At 42.2% G+C, this 16,441-nt stretch overlaps 1 protein-coding gene across 2 annotated transcripts in view; it reads left to right on the forward strand.

The window, feature by feature from the left end:
- Positions 1–3,018: 3,018 nt before the first annotated feature.
- DENND2A (DENN domain containing 2A) overlaps positions 3,019–16,441 on the forward strand; it is a 187,179-nt gene continuing 173,756 nt past the window's right edge. For both annotated transcript variants that reach the window (XM_043966250.1, XM_043966251.1), the window contains exon 1: positions 3,019–3,436. The gene's annotated coding sequence lies outside the window, so the exon portion shown is untranslated. The remainder of the gene's footprint in view (positions 3,437–16,441) is intronic.

Consider the following 16,441-nt stretch of genomic DNA (forward strand, 5'->3'; position numbering starts at 1 on the left):
GAGACTTCTAAGTAACCTAACCATTTTTTTTTTCAGTTTTCACTGCTTTATCAAGACATGTTTTAACTTAGTTTGAAAGAATATTGTGGGGCAGCTAGGTGGTGCAGTGGTTAAGCACTGGCCCTGGATTCAGGAGTACCTGAGTTCAAATCCGGCCTCAGACACTTGACACTTACTAGCTGTGTGACCCTGGGCAAGTCACTTAACCCCCATTGCCTGCAAAAAAAAAAAATAGTTTCTCTACTTCACCCCCTACAGCAGATGTTGGCACATATGTTGCAATTATCTTCATCCTGATCTGATTGCTTTTGTGCACCATGAACATTACAAGGCAAAATGAGAAAGGTACTTCATCAGATGATGTTTCTATTGCCTTTGTGGACATGATCAAAACAATTATGCCACCTTTTTGATTTGACTCTGAAGAAAATCTATCCTTCCACTTAACTCCACTGAGAATGTCAATATGGTGGTGTTAGTCCAAGTCCTCTAATTGTGCACTAATCAATTCACTGGCCACAGACTAAAGACCTCAAATTTAGAATTTGTAGCTGGTTTAAAAACCATACAAATCTTAGTAACTGATGCCTGTTTTAGAGGAAACTGGTGGCACAGTGGATAGAGAGCTGGGCCTGGAGTCAGGAAAACCTGATGTCAAATCTGGCCTTAGACAACTAACTGTGTGAACCTGGGCAAGTCATTGTGTCTCTATTTGCTTCCTCATCTGTAGAATGGGAATAGCAACTGCACCTACCTCTAAGGGTTGTTTATAAGGATCAAAGGAGATACCTGTAAAAGTGCACATTGCCTGTCACATAGTAGGTGCTTTATAAATGCTCATCTCCTTCCCTTCCCTGTTTTTCCAACACATTGCCTCTGTGAAGAATCAGAAGGCCGCCCAAGACAAAGAACCATGTTGTATTTTTCCATTTTTTTTCACAGATTTCCATGGATAAAGAATTTGTCACATAGTAACCAACTTTCTAGTGGCTAAGCTTTCTCTACTTAGCTAGGGGTGGTCTTTGTATTGCAGACCTACTCTGTATCTTACCCACAATCATACCCAAATGGTGACACCATATATATAATAACAAGGGCTGGCAATTTTATAGCACTCATTTTCTCCTCATAACAACCTGGCCAGGTAGGTGCCGTTTTACAGATGAGGAAACTGAGATGGACAGGTTAAGTGATTTGCCTAGGTTCACACATCTAGTTGTCTGAGGCAGAATTCTAACTCAGGTCTTCAGGTCTTGTGGTCTATTATACACGATCTATCCACATAGCTGTTTTTGAGGATAGTGTTGAAATCAGTGAGAAATGAGTGAGGCACTTACCAGCCAATGTACCTGGGTTCTGGGGGAAGGCAATCAGGGTTAAGTGCCTTGACCTGGGCCAGATGATATAGTGGGAAAATGGGGTACAGGTTGGGGTTGGGGTTCTTGGGAATTCCTCTTTAAAGAATTACACCCTCTTGCACACAAAACTTAGTTAGAACAAGGTGATAGTTTATTTAGGAGCAAGGGAAGGGAAGGGTGGGGGGAGGGAAACCATGAAAGAAATCCTTAGACTTTCCATGGGGAGATTTGGCATAGTTACATAACAACTAGTAATTATCGAAGTCGAATTTGATCTCAGGTCCTCCTGACTCCAGAGCTGGCTCTCTGTACCCAGTGCCACCTAGCTGCCCCAACGTATGGGACCTTTCTTCCACTCAGTTGCCTCATCTGTAAAGTGAGAATAACAGCACCAAAAGATGCTGTGAGTTGATGTACATGTAGCCCTTTGCAAAACTTTTTGTTTGCAGTGTTCTGAGTCACCCCAACCTGCTATGACACATTGATCTCTCTCTCTCTCTCTCTTTTTTCTTGGTGAGGCAATTGGGGTTAAGTGACTTGCCCAGGGTCACACAGCTAGTAAGTGTCAAGTGTCTGAGGCCGGATTTGAACTCAGGTATTCCTGACTCCAGGGCCGGTGCTGTATCCACTGCTGCCACCTAGCTGTCCCGACACATTGATCTCTTAGGAAAGGCTAGTCTGTAGCCTTGCCTCATTATTTTTTTTTAACTTTTACTTTTCCGTACCGCATTTAATCAGACCAATTAGAAATTGATTTGGATTAATAAACATACTCTTTAAAAAATACAAATACCTCTGGGACGATTAAAGGACTTTCACATATTAGTGTGAATTAATTAAATCGCATTGCTTCCCACTGCACTGAGGAAATACGATTTTTGATTAGGGAATAAGTCTGGGCTGAATGAGGTGCCAAACTTGGAGATTTAAGCCAATTTGAGAGCCCGGACTTCCTGGAGCTCAGCTAGAATTGGCCTGGGGGAAAACACACACACACACAAAACAATCACCCTTAAATTCAATTTCTGCCCACCGTTGACCTTTACGATCTAGAAAAAGCTGAAGAAACTTTTCCTTCTCTTCTTGATCTACTTGCACACACCTCCCCAGCCCCCATGCAGGCTACTACTAATACTTACTGTAGTTTAGTTACATCTCGGATCACATAGAGCTTTGTGAACTGACCTGTGGATCTAATCACCACTTAAAGCTTTGTTTCTGCGGGGAAATGTATCCCTAGCTCCGGAGCCCCGAATTTTTGGAACACAACGGTCCAAGCCCGAGCTGCCTTTCCCTAGTACCTAGCCCAGATAGTGAGGGCGTAGTGACTACTTGTTGAATTGAATTGCACGAGACTGTCATTCGATGATTTACAGCAGAGAAAGAGTTAAAGTTTCAAAAGAGTGAGAGAGACCAGCAGAAGGTCCTGTTTACTGTAGTTCCTCCGAGTCCATCAAGTATTCAGAGACATGGGTTGCCGTGGTAACTGAGTCTGTTCTTCAGCCAGCTCGAGATTAGCTCACTGGAAAAGAGTCAGGATGGGTCAGGCTAGGCAAGGGTGGGAAGTGAGACAGAGGGGGAGGAGGAGGAGGAGGAGGAGAAGAGAGAGAGGAGGAGGAGGGGGAGAGAGGGGAGGAGAAGGGGGAGGGAAGGGGTGGAATGAACGTCACAAGAGATAGTCACAAAGTCAGGAAAGGAGAGGAAAAGAAAGGAAGGGGGAGAGCACCCAGGAGGACTCCCGTGCAGAAGAAAAAAAAAAAAAAGAACCCACCCGGCTGCGAGCAAAGAAGGTCCTTTAAAAGTGGGGGGAATGAATCGGCCGCAGAGGCAGCGAGCTCCATGGCCGTGAGAGAGGAAGGGGCGGGTGGGGGAGCCGAGCCGGAGAGAAGGGAAAGAAAGATTTCCCGTGCATTGTGAGAGCCTCCAGTAACAAAAGGGCGGAGGGTCCGGGAGCCACGCAGCCCGATGCTGCTGCCTCCACTTCCCCCTTCCCTCCGGCAGCTGGGTCCCGGCTGGACGCCCCCAGAATGAACCGTGGGCCGCGAAGAGCCCAGCTGGGGGCCCTGGCAGCGAGCAAGGTGAGTGGGGAGACGGGAGTTGGGGTCTCCGCCCTAGACGTGAGCTCCCTCGGACAAGTCATTGTCGGGAGAGCGAAGCCGCGGGACCCCGGGAGGGAGGGAGGGAAGTGGGGGGAGAGAAAGGAAATGGCCAAGCTCGACTTGAGGACTGGAGGAACTCCCTAGCTGGGAGTGGGCTCGGCTCCGTGGACTGCCTTGGGGATGGATGGCTGGAGAAGACGTGTGTGTGTGTGTGTGTGTGTGTGTGTGTGAGTGTGTGTGTGTGAGTGTGTGTGTGTGTGTGTGTGTGTGTGTGTGTGTGTGAGAGAGAGAGAGAGAGAGAGAGAGAGAGAGAGAGAGAGAGAGAGAGAGAGAGAGAGAGAGAGAGAGAGAAGACCAATGTCTGTGTTTGGGTGTGTATAGATGGGGCTCCGTTTTCAGCGGGTGGTGTGTATGTAATGATGAAGCTAGGTTCTCAGCGGACTCCTCAGTCTGTCCCCTGTGACTGCAAAGCTATCGCACACCGGGTTTGTTTTTTTGGGGGGGGGGTGGAGGAGAAGCAGTGTTCGTAGAGGAAGACTGTGAGTGATTTTTTAAGTGCACCAGAGAAACCCGCTATTTCACGGGTACCAGACTCTCTGAAGCTAGTGGGAATTGAAAAGGGATCCTCCTCCCCCAACCTTGAGTTATTAGGAGGGTGATTGGGAGGAAGGGGTGAGACTCCTCAAATTGAAAGGTGAAAGCTGACAATAAAAACAAGGTGGTGAGCATCTATTCCTAAAGCACCTGTGCCAGGTTTTTTGGTGGTTTGATTCTTGAGATAGCAGGGCTTTTCAAAGTGAAAATGAGAAATTGTTTCCCTTTGTGTTGCTGGGTTTGCTTTGGTTTTTGGTTTTTGGTTTTTGCTCTCATTCTGAGGGTGGTGCAGAGGTGGGTAAAATTCAGTAAAGGTGACTTCATATTCAGTGACATCGGATATAATATCAAGGAGATTTACTCAGCTGACTTCTGGGCATTGATTGGACCTTGGCAAAGTGATGGCATCGTTAGTAGTAACAGCTAAGCTGTGGGCATTAGTGAAGAAGGTGAGCAGTATATTCTCTCTGAACACGAAAGCAGCAGTTCAATAGTTCCTCATTATAAGAGTGGTGAAAAGAAAGGATAACATGCTAACTACCTTCTAACACCATTTTAGTTATGTTTCCGGGCTATAATTTAACCAGCAATGATAACCGATCCTTTGTAATAATGAGCCAGCTTTGGTTAAGTGCCTATAGTAAGCAGTCCCTTTTTAAGGATATTTGTTATGCAGCCCTTGAACCCTTTGTTGTCACTGGGGTGAAGTACAACAAGCATTTATTAAGTGTTTTTTGTACACTTGTGTGTATAAGGGATCCAGTGAGGAAAACAAAACAGCCTCCTCCTCTCAATGAGCTTAGGCTCTAAGGGGGGGGGGGAGGGCGGGGGGAGCAGAGAGATACTGTAAACAGATAAGTAAATACACCATAAGTTAGAGAGCCCTAAAAACTAGGAGGAACTGAAGATGGATCCTTAAAGAGAGCGAAGAATTCTAAGATGCAGAGGTGAAATGTAAAATAATGAAATTCCTTCTTTCCACATCAGCCCAAAGCTTCACATACATTAGTCTTCTGCTGAAGACTGCTTTGGGGTTGAGTCGAATTGGATGGAGAAAGTCATGGCTAAACAGAGACTTTACTGAGAAAGGGGTTTTGAGAAGACCGAGTGAGGGGATGGGGACTAGCCTCTTACACATTTAGAAATGCCAACTTTATGGGGCAGCTAGGTGGCGCAGTGGATAGAGCACCGGCCCTGGAGTCAGGAGTACCTGAGTTCAAATCCGGCCTCAGACACTTAATACTTACTAGCTGTGTGACCCTGGGCAAGTCACTTAACCCCAATTGCCTCACTAAAAAAAAAAAAAAAGAAATGCCAACTTTAAATAACAGAAGGATTGAGATCATTTTTAGATTAAAAGTGTGCCGGTAAGGGCAAAATAGAACTGAAGCCATCTCAAAGAAGCAGATGGTGTGACATTTAGGCAAGAAACTTGGGTTTTGGGGGCAGCTAGTGGTGCAGTGGATAAAGCACCGGCCCTGGATTCAGGAGGACCTGAGTTCAAATATGGCCTCAGACACTTGACACTTACTAGCTGTGTGACTCTGGGCAAGTCACTTAACACTCATTGCACAGGGAAAAAAAAGGCATAGTGATATAATGGAGACTTTCATCCTCACTGTGACCTCTAGTCCCCCCATCCTTGCTCTGGCCTCCTTTTCTTCCCTTCATAGTCTTGACCTTACCAAGTTGACTAATCCATCATGGTATGCCCCTTTTCGCACCCTTGAATCTCTACTACCATCATGGCCTGCCAATTTTCAACCTTGGATCATTCCCACCATCCATCTTCTCCAGTCCTTAGAGAATCTAAATCTTAGGATTTAAAGTACAAAGAAATCTCAGAGGGGGCAGCTAGGTGGCACAGTGGATAAAGCAGTGGCCTTGGATTCAGGAGGACTTGAGTTCAAATCCAGCCTCAGACACTTGACACTTAACTAGCTGTGTGACCCTGGGCAAGTCACTTAACCCTCGTTGCCCTGCAAAAACAAACAAACAAACAAACAAAGAGATCTCAGAGATCATCTAGTTCAATCCCCTCATTTTACAGATGAGGAAATCGAGACAGAGAAATTAAATGACTTAGTGATAGTAGGTCCACCACAAATTTGTTATCTCAACTAGGCTCTCAATACTGCATGCACTGAGTCACCAAGCTGCCACTGTGTGTGTGTGTGTGTGTGTGTGTGTGTGTGTGTGTGTGTGTGTGTATATATATATGTATGTATGTATATATATACATGCATGCATAAATACATGCACACAAATGCTTTCAACAATTCCAGAAGGTAGGTGTTATTAACATCCCCATTTTAGAGATGAGGAAACTGAGACCAAGCAGTTGTGACTACCTTCGGAAGAGTTCCCTCTCCCTTACACAGCATGTCTGTCAAACTTAAGGGAGACCCTAACAACAGGCAAGATATAGAATCAGATTAGGAAATCTTAGTTCGGTGTCAAGGAGATGTGGAGTGGAAGGGTACAAGGCAGGGATACAGATCTAGAGTCCACATCTAGGAGCAAAGAGGAGAGAACAGAACACAGACTGGGACACTCAGGCTAGCATCTTGATATCTGGTAAGTCAACACAACCAAGGTGTGCTTTTGATTCCCAAACAGAAGCTAAATGTCCTTTATTGGTGTGGGGTAGATAAGGACTAGCATATTTTTTAAAAATAGGATCATAGATTTAAAGTTGGAAGGAACTTCAGAGGCCAACCACCTTATTTTACAGATAAGGAAACTGAGGCCCAGTGAAGTTAAGTGGAATTGGAACACAGGACCTCTCACTCCAAAGCTCAAGCCCTTCCCATGGATGCTGTTTGCAAGACCTGGTTCTGCAAGTGCTCATGGCTTGTATTGGCAGAATAATGAAGGGGCTAAGCTCACTACAGGGTTCTGCCAAGTTCCAACGCCAAGATAATGCAGTCTGGGCACTTTATTTGCTGAATACAAAAATTAATGCAGAGATAGAGCCTGGAGACTCTAGATTAGGGGTTCTTAACCTCTTATGCACCATGGATCTCTTTGGCAGGATTGTGACACTTACAAGCCTCTTCTCAGAATTATGTTTTTAAATTCATAAAATATATAGGATTAAAAAAGAAAACCAATGATATTAAAATAGAGGTAACAAACAAAACAAAACAAGTCCACAGATATGCTGGCTTGCCCTCCCACCCTTTACCCAGAGTCGCTCTTTTGGATGAATTAGTAGTTTATCATTCATCTGACTGCCTGGTCTCTTGAATGAGACACGTGAGAGTGATTGAATCAACTTCAACTCAAAATCAAATCTCTTCCAAGTTCCTCAGTACAGTTCTTTTCTCCCACTGGCTAAAGAAAAAGGCCGAAATAAATTTTGGATACTTGGCATCAGGAACTAAAACGAGCAAGTCTGATGTCTACCATGAAACTGGTTTTTAAGTGAGCTTCCAACCCCACAGTTAAAATGAGGCAGGAAGTGGGAAAGAAGTATGCAGAAGGTACTTCAGGACAGCAGGTCTTAAAATGTGAGTCTTTGAAACTGCTTTGATGGTACTAGTTTCATATGGGCATGACGTACAGAGCCAGTCCTAGACAAAACTGTGAAGTAAGCTGAGTTTGCTTTCCAATGCCCACTCACCTTTCAGTACTTTTATCTCCCCTCCTGGCATCCATGGTGACCTGTCTTCCTTGGACAATTCATCATACTCAGGACCTCTCTTTCCCCTCTGCCTCCTACCAAAACTTTCCTCATTTGTATCTAAGCTTTTATATCTCTCTCTTTTTTTTTTTTTTTAGAGTGAGGCAATTGGGGTTGACTTGCCCAGGGTCACACAGCTAGTAAGTGTATTAAGTGTCTGAGGGCAGATTTGAACTCAGGTACTTCTGACTCCAAGGCCAGTGCTCTATACACTGCGCCATCTAGCTGCCCCCTATCTAAGCTTTTATAAAGGTGGAAGGATTCTAACAATCTAATTTAATTCATTAAAAAGTATAAATGATGGGCTAGATTAGTATTGTATACCTTCCAGGAAGGTTTGCATTTTAACTGGGAGTTCAGGGGGTACCTCCTTAAGTCAATAGTTTTCAACCTTTTCAGTATGAGGACCCCTTTTTTTGTTTTTTGTTTTTGTTTTTTTGCAGGGCAATGAGGGTTAAGTGATTTGCCCAGGGTGTGTCAAGTGTCTGAAGCCAGATTTGAATTCAGGTCCTCCTGAATCCAAGACCAGTGCTTTATCCACTTTGCCACCTAGCTGCCCCCTTGAGCACCCCTTTTGAACAAGGACTCCTCCCCACATGTGCTAGTAATTGTGCCATTAGTATCCAGTGATTATGAAAACCCATGGTTACTGTGGATTCAGTAATAATTTTAAATGGACTCATTTTTCATTAATCATAATCTTCATACAACTGAAAAATAATAATACTTATTATGTGTGAGATACATTATTTATTCAGCCTGTGGAAGTATGTTTGGTTATTATACTGAGTGATTTAATGGGATAACTAGTGCTATTTTGTACCTTTCAAAGAAAGGAAGTCTGGTGGATGCCCTGAAAGTTTCAACCCATGATCTGATTCCACATTCAGCTAGTTTCATTATTTACATTTCAAAAAGCAACAATTGCAGAACATCCACTTTCCCAAACATATGCCATTAAAAAAGCATTAGGTACTTCACAATTTCCCCCTAAAGTACTAATACTTAGAATAACTATGAAGCCAAAGTTAATTAGGTGCTTTTATGTAAAAATTTGTTTTTCATTTGTTCATTCATTTAAAAGACTGGATCTTCCTTTCTGGACAAGACTAGAACTGACTAGTTTTTAGCATGGGAGTTCTGACTTGTTTCATTTGCAACATGGACCATCCTGTCATTCTTAGGGAGTCTAATGGCCCCCTGCTCCCTGAGATTCATGAAATTAAGGACAAAGAGTACAGGTATCCAATCAACTTTGTCCCCTGCAGCTTAAAACTCCCAAATTTAAGAGATCCACCAGTCTCAGCTTCCCCTGGTAGATGGAATTACAGTCATAATCTGCTATGCCCAGTTCACATATTTGTTTTAAAGAATCTTTTCCTAACTGACAACAAATAAAGCTTCAATAATTAAAAACTGACAGGAATCCCATCATACATTTTCAGAGTTGGAAAGATACTCAGTGATCCTCTAATTCAACTCATTCCTGAATAAACTCATTCCTTTACAACATCTGCATCAAGGAGTCAATGAGCCTTTGCTTGGAGCCCTCCAGGGAGAGGGAAATGACAGCCCCTCAAGACAGCCCATTCCACTTTTGAAGTTTTTCAAAATTAGATTTGCCTCTTTATAACAAAATGTCTGTTGTTTCCTACTTCTGTCTGCTGGAGCCAGACGGAACCTTTCTCATTCTTCTTCAAGGTGACAGTCCTACAAATCCTTCAAGACAGCTACTTGGTCTCCCCTTTTCTTGAGACTGCCCATCCCCAGTTCTTAGAACTGATCTTTGTAAGACATGAACCTTAGAGGGGCAGCTAGGTAGTGCAGTAGAAAAAGCCCTGGCCCTGGAGTCAGGAGTACCTGAGTTCAAATCCGGCCTCAGACACTTGACACTTACTAGCTGTGTGGCCCTGGGCAAGTCACTTAACCCCAATTGCCTCACCGAAAAACAAAACAAAAACAAAAAGACAAGACATGAACAAGACACTATCCCAAGTAACCTTCTTTGGACTTCCCTGGCTTATCCATGTCCTTCCAAAGATTCTGTAACCCCATCATTCACACTACATATTTTATTCCTAATTAAAATCAAGATGATTATGCTTCATGGTCTTGTGAATTTCTTTATCCTCTGCATTAACTCCACAGGCCCCTACTGGGGTCCAAGTGTTGAGAACTGCTGCTTTAATCCAAAACAGGGAACCTTCAGTTGTGGAATTGTTGGTACCTCAGGAGTCTAACTGGGAAAGTATTTTGGGGATGGAGGAGGTAAAGAAGATCCTCCTGCTACTTTGCAAATCATAATAGATTGTAACAATAATAGCTGACATTTATATAGAGCTTTACATTTATAAATCACTTTATATACATTATGATTATCTTATTTGCTCAAATAGACAGCTACCTATTTTGCCTTTGGGTAATGCTGACCCTAAATGTAAGGACATAAGACAGTGACTATGCTTTTGTCTCTGGTGTGAATCAATAATATATTTATCATCATTCTCATTGATGTCTCTTTGAAAACAGTACCTTTTTTCCCCCTGTATATGTATTTTATTTTTTTCCATAAAAGTATTTTATTATTTTCCAGTTACATGTAGAGATAGTTTGCAACATTTGTTTTTCTAAGATTTCTAGTTTCAATTTTTTCTCCCTCCCTCTCCTCTCTCCCCTCTCCCCAAGACAGCTAGCAATCTGCTGTAGGTTATATATGTACAATCACATTAAACATATTTCTGCATTAGTCATGCTGTGCAAGAAGAATCAGAGCAAAAAGGAAAACAAAAACAAAACAAAAAATAGAGATAGTATGGTTCAATCTGCATCTAGATTCCATAGTTGGGGTTTTTTCTGCATTTGGAGAACATTTTCCATCATGAGTCCTTTGGAACTATCTTGGACCATTGTATTGCTGAGAAGAGTCAAGTTCATTATAGTTGATCAACACACAATGTTGTTGATACTGTGTACAATATTCTGGTTCTGCTCACTTCACTCAGCATCAGTTCCTATAAGTCCTTCCAGGTTTTTCTGAAATCCACCTGCTCATCGTTTCTTTTAGCACAATAGTATTACATTACATTCATATATCACAACTTATTCACCCATTCCCCAATTGATGGGCATCCCCTCAATTTCCAATTCCTTACCACCACAAAAAGAGCAGCTATAAATATTTTTGTACATGTGGGTCCTTTTCCCTTTTTTATGCTCTCTTTGGGGAAAAGACCTAGTAGTGGTATTGCTGGGTCAAAGGGTATGCACAGCTTTATAGCCCTTTGGGCATAGTTTCAAATTGTTCTCCAGAATGGTTGGATCAGTTCATAGCTCCACCAACAATGCATTAGTGTTCCAATTTTTCCACAGCTTCTCCAACATTTATTATTTTCCTTTTTTGTCATATTAGCCAATCTGATAGGTGTCAGGTGGTACCTCAGAGTTGTTTTAATTTGCATTTCTCTAATCAATAGTGATTTAGAGCATTTTTTCATATGACAATAGATAGCTTTTATTTCTTCATCAGATAACTTCCTGTTCATATCCTTTGACCATTTCTCAATTGGGGAATGTAAAACAGTACCATTTTTGTTTGTTTGTTTGTTTTGGTGAGGCAATTGGGGCTAAGTGACTTGCCCAGGATCACACAGCTAGTAAGTGTTAAGTGTCTGAGGCTGGATTTGAACTCGGGTCCTCCTGAATCCAGGGCCAATGCTCTATCCACTGCGCCACCTAGCTGCCCTTAATAGTACCATTTTAATAGTATTAAATGCCAACTATGTGCCAGACAAAGATAAGGAGAGTCCCTGGCCTCAAGGAAACAGCATTAATCAAACAACATTTATTAAGCACTTAGGTTCTAGGCACTGGGGATACAAACACAATATATACAGAGAAGTAACAAGCAAGCTCACAAAGGAGGAAGAGTTAGTAATGGGGAAGATGAGGCAGGAGATATCGAATGTATGAAGTGGCCCCTGAGCTGAGTCTTGAAGGGAGATAGGGATGCCCAAAAGGCAGAGGTAAGGAGAGAGAGAGAGCATTCCAGGCTTGGCACAGAGCCCACGCTGAGGTACAGAGATAGGAAGGTTGTGTGTAGCAGCAAGTCAGTTTGGTGAAAACAACACCTGTGAGGAGTAGTAATGTGGACTCAATCTGGAAACACTGGCTGGAGCCAGATTGTAAAGAGTTTTTAATGCCAAACAGACGGGTTTGTGTTTTAGGCTAGAGGCAATAAGGGAGGGGTTGAAGTTTTTCAAGCTGAGTAGTGACATGGTCAGACCTTTACTTTAGGAAAATCATTTTGACAGCTGAGTTGGGGGTGGCATAAAGAGGAGAGAGACTAGAGGTAGGGAGACCAATGCAAGGACCGTGGAAATAGTCCTGATAAGTGGTGATAGGATGAGTTAGGGTTCTGGCTATGTAGAAAGTAGAGAGAAGGGAATAATCTAGATTGGATCGGAATTGACAATTGATTGAATATGGAGGGGAAGGAAGAGGGAAGAGTTAAGGATGACTCTGAAGTAACAAACCTGGGGCAGTGCAAGGATGGTGGTGCCTTTCACAGAAATTTTGAGGACTTGGAGCCATAGTTTGTAGCATCTTTTGTCCATAGATGGAAAAATTTGGAGAAACAATACTCTATAGAATAGTGGTTCTGAAACTTTTTGGTCTCAGAACCCCTTTATACAGTTTAAAACTATAGTAGACTCCCCAAAGAACTTTTGTTTATGTGGGCTGTATCTACCAATATTTACCATATTAGAAATTAATATTAATACTGGAAATTTAAATTATATTATTATGAAAATAGTTTTGATCTCACAGACCCCTTGAAAAGGTCTTAGGGATCCCCAGGGAACCCTGGACCATACTTTGAGAACTTCTGCTTTGGAACATCATCGCATGGGCCTAATCTAATATCATTTAAAATTTTTATTCTCTTAAATCCCTCTTTCTCACTGCTCCCAAACCAAATTGTTCCAGAATCCTCAAGAGTGGAAAACCTCAACTCTTATGAGGAAAATAAAATTTGTAAAGGCTATACAAGATGAAAACATTATACTTGTGGTGGGTGGGAGGGAAGTCTCACACATACTGTGGCTGGTCTTCCCTTCTATTTCCTTTGCATGATTCCCAGATGGAAAGATTGACAAGCATATTTTTTCCTTTAAATTATATGGAGTAAAAGCAATAAGAAATCGAAAATCCAGAGCCCAATTTCAAGTTTTATGGTTATAACATATGCATATGTGTGTACACAACTCTGTGTTTATGTTTGCACACACAATACAGGTGTGTACACATGTATGTATACATGCACACATGTATGTACACCCACATGTCTGCATGCATACACAAACACACACTTTCTTGCTAGAAAGCAGCAATGGGATGGGGAAGCCACCTTTGTTCCTATTTGATCCTTCATCTATGACTAAAGGATCTCTGAAAAGTTCCATCTATCCATCTTTCATCAGCAAGAGATCTTACTTTAAAATTTTACCTCCTTGAACATTGTGCACAGTGGCAGTAATATTGTTTGATGAAGAACTGTGAATGACTTGACTATTTTCAGCAATACAATGATCCAAGGCAATCCCAAAGGGCTAATGATGAAGCATACTATCCACTTCCAAAGAAAGACCTAATTGAACCCAAACTGAAGCATGCTATTTTTCACTTTCATTTTTTCTTTTATTCGTTTTCTTGTACCAAATGATTAATATGGTAATATTTTACATACCTGCACATGTATAACCCATATCTGATTGCTTACCACTTCAGGGAGGGGAGAGGAGAGAGAGGGAAAGAAGGATAGAATTTGGAATTTATAACTTTACAATGTTTATTATTATTTAAAAAAAAAACTTAGCTCCCCATACTATCACCTCTGGCCCCAATTTTTCCTTCTTTGTTGTTGGTTTGGGTGGCCATTTCTAGGATGGGCTTGGCAGTTTTGTATAACTCTTGAACAGTAAGTTCACATAGAGCCACAATCCCATGGACCTTCAGATAAGGTGACCAGATATATACCATACAGACTTTTCTAAAAGTCTTTGTGCAGTTTTAAGCTGTTAAAGCTTTTGGAACACCCTGTACTTAGGCAGAAAAGTCCTAATGCTGTTCCTAACCCACCACACCTTACCCTAAAAAACAAACAAACAAAAAAACCCACAAAAGTTGATTATACAGCTCTTTTTCCCAACATAGTCACAAAGCTAGGAAGTGTCACAGCCCAACATATTCACACCAAACAACTTCCTTTGTGCTTCTAATGTCTCAAAGTAGGGAGGCTAGGGTTACTGTTCTAAAAGTGGCCTAACTGCGACCCGGAGGGGTTAAATGATTTGTCCAGGATCACCAAGAAGTCAAGGTTAAAAACCTAGGTCCTGTGATTCCCACCCTGGTCTAATGGAAAAGAATACTGATGATAGTTGTGGGGAAAGAGTTCTTTTCCTGTGGTTTGGTTTGGCAAAGTTGGACATGGTTCAGTGGTGGGATAGGATGGGAGACATTCTTAGAACTCACACAGTGTGCAGAAATATTTAGTTACTCCTCTGTAGGCAGGAACTGTGACAGAGGAAGAGACCAGCAGTTTACCAAATGTAGGATAGGGGAAAGAGTACTGGACTTGGAGTTGAGATCTGGTTTTCAGGCCTGGTTGGTCTCACTGGCTGTGTGACCTTAGGCAAGTCACTTAACCTTAACAAAGATTTAAAAAATTTCTAATATGAATATTAAATTCTAATATGGTAAATACTAATAGATATAATCCTCATAAACAAAAACTCTTCAGGAATCCTCAGTCATTTTAAGAGTATTAAAAAGTCCTGAGACCAAAAAGTTTGAGAACTGCTTATTCTTGTCTATAAAATGGAAACAAGGTTGACCTTTCCTACCTCATAGGATGGTTGGGAGGAGCAAATGAAAATGGAAAAGTGCCTTGCAGAGTATTATGCAAATGTAAATTAATATACTTTGGTCAAGGCCAGGCTATGAAAGCATGACAGAGCTCTCCTGAACAGCTTACAACTCTTAACTTAATCTAACTCTTCTATCCCCATTTAAGAAACATTAGCCTGTGTTGGCTTTTTAGGGCTCTGAAAGCCTCTTCTTCTTCTTTTTATTTTTTTGGTGAGGCGATTGGGGTTAAGTGACTTGCCCAGGGTCACACAGCTAGTAAGTATTAAGTGTCTGAGGTCAGAATTGAACTCAGATCCTCCTGACTCCAGGGCTGGTGCTCTATCCACTGCGCCACCTAGCTGCCCCTCTTCAAGCTTCTTGACTTGGTTGAGTAGTGGAAAGAGCATTGGATTTAGTGTCAGAGGCCTTGGGTTGAAATCCAGGCACAGTGTGACCTTAAGTAAGTCACTTAACCACCTCCTTCATTTGTGAAATGAGGGGGCTTGACTTAGATGACTTCTTGAGGTTTCTTCCAGCTTGAAATCTATGATTTTATAATCCTTATGCTGTACTTTGGAATTGGAAGGAGCTGGGGGGGACTTCTGACCCCAACTCTTAAGACCCCTTCCTCCCACAGTTGCTTGCTCAGTTTTCCATTGAATCTGCTATTCTGTTTTATCATCTGTGCTTGTGTGATCTAAGAAATATAAACAAGCTCCCAGGACATCAAAGAGTCACTGATGGTCTCTGTTTAGCCCTCAGCTGGAGCGAAAAGACATCAGAAAAGAGGGGTCCTCTCAATGCAGTCCAAGATAAAGGGCCCAGAAATAACCGTAGTGGAGACGAGACCCCAGTCATGCAGATTTGGCAAGAAGACTCTATTCAGCACTCTCTGACTTCTGGAAAACTGGTAATGGTGGCCAAACTTACTGATTGAGGGCAGAGAACATTGAGATGGCATTGGGGAAGAGTAGGGAGTGTGCACAGGAAACTCTTACACAATCTCTCAACATCTTCCAGGATTCCATGTCAACAAAGTATTAGGAGGTTAGAGAAAGAAGAGGGCTGCTTTTGAGTATGCTTGCTGACAGATCAATGGAAGAAATACCTCCAGGCGAGAGTCAGCAGGGCTTAATGGATATTTAGCTAGCCTTTGAATCAGGAAAAATCAAGTCTTAACCCTGACACATCCTGGCTGAGTAACTCTGGGCCAGTCATTTAACCTCTCAATGTCCAAGGTGACTTTCTAAGAATATGAATTGCATCTAAGGTGCTGATCTGCCTGGGTAGAGGAGTGCTTAACTGGAGTTCCTTACACCTGTGAAATCACAGATCTAGTTTAAAGGAAGAAAAGAAATTGCTGCGAGAGGGGGGTGAGGCAGAGAGAAGGGAAAATTATGAGAATGGTGAATAATAACAATAATTGACACTAATACAAAGCATTGTACATAACTGATCTCATTTACGTTTCACATCAGCTCTGTGAAGTAGGTACTATAGGGTTAATTATCCCCATTTTACAGGTGAGGAAATTGAGGCTCACGGAGACCTACCTGTGGTCATGCAGCTGATGTGTCCCAGACCAGATTCAAGTATCCCATACCATGATCTCCACTTCTTCATTCAATTCCTTAACCCTCTGTCTGCCCCACAGTCACCAATGACCCCTTTTCCCAAATATTTTGATTTTTTCTCTACTCTCATCCTCCTTGACCTCAGCAGCATTTGAGACTATTGACCACCAACACCTCTTTTTCTTCTTCTTTTTCCTTTTCCTCCCTCCCCTTTCTCCTCTTCCT

This window comes from Dromiciops gliroides, chromosome 5 (assembly GCF_019393635.1).
Source record: "Dromiciops gliroides isolate mDroGli1 chromosome 5, mDroGli1.pri, whole genome shotgun sequence".
Taxonomy (NCBI): domain Eukaryota; kingdom Metazoa; phylum Chordata; class Mammalia; order Microbiotheria; family Microbiotheriidae; genus Dromiciops; species Dromiciops gliroides.